The sequence below is a fragment of the Colobus angolensis genome, unplaced genomic scaffold (genome assembly GCF_000951035.1).
Source record: "Colobus angolensis palliatus isolate OR3802 unplaced genomic scaffold, Cang.pa_1.0 Scaffold805, whole genome shotgun sequence".
Lineage (NCBI taxonomy): Eukaryota > Metazoa > Chordata > Mammalia > Primates > Cercopithecidae > Colobus > Colobus angolensis.
This window is the reverse complement of record NW_012121877.1, coordinates 96734-97057: the sequence shown is the minus strand read 5'-3', so window position 1 is coordinate 97057 and position 324 is coordinate 96734. Positions and strand designations below refer to the sequence as shown.

The 324-nt window shown below is 63.0% G+C and overlaps 1 pseudogene; it reads right to left on the bottom strand.

Annotated features, from left to right (window-relative positions):
* Window positions 1–324, bottom strand: part of LOC105502756 — a 94698-nt pseudogene that overhangs the window by 595 nt on the left and 93779 nt on the right.

Genomic DNA, 324 nt, shown 5'->3' with positions numbered 1-324 from the left:
ACAAACACGGAGCCAGTGGTTAATGACAGCCCACTTCCCGCGGCCCAAGACAGTCAGCCTCTCGGCGTGGTGCACGCAAAGCCAACACAGCACGCCGGCCAGCTCGGCATCCTCGCCAAGGGGCTAATCCCAGGAACCTCCAAGGTGGGGGTGTTCAGGGCAAAGCAGAGAGGCAGCGAGGGCGGGGGCGGGGGGACGTGCAGGAAAGGAGGAATGACCACAAAGTGACCTGGGACACAGAGGGGACTCAGGGCCCATGGGCAAGCAGACAGAGGAGGAGGCTGAGGTCAGGGCAGACAGGACTTGTCTGCAGAGAGCCAGAGA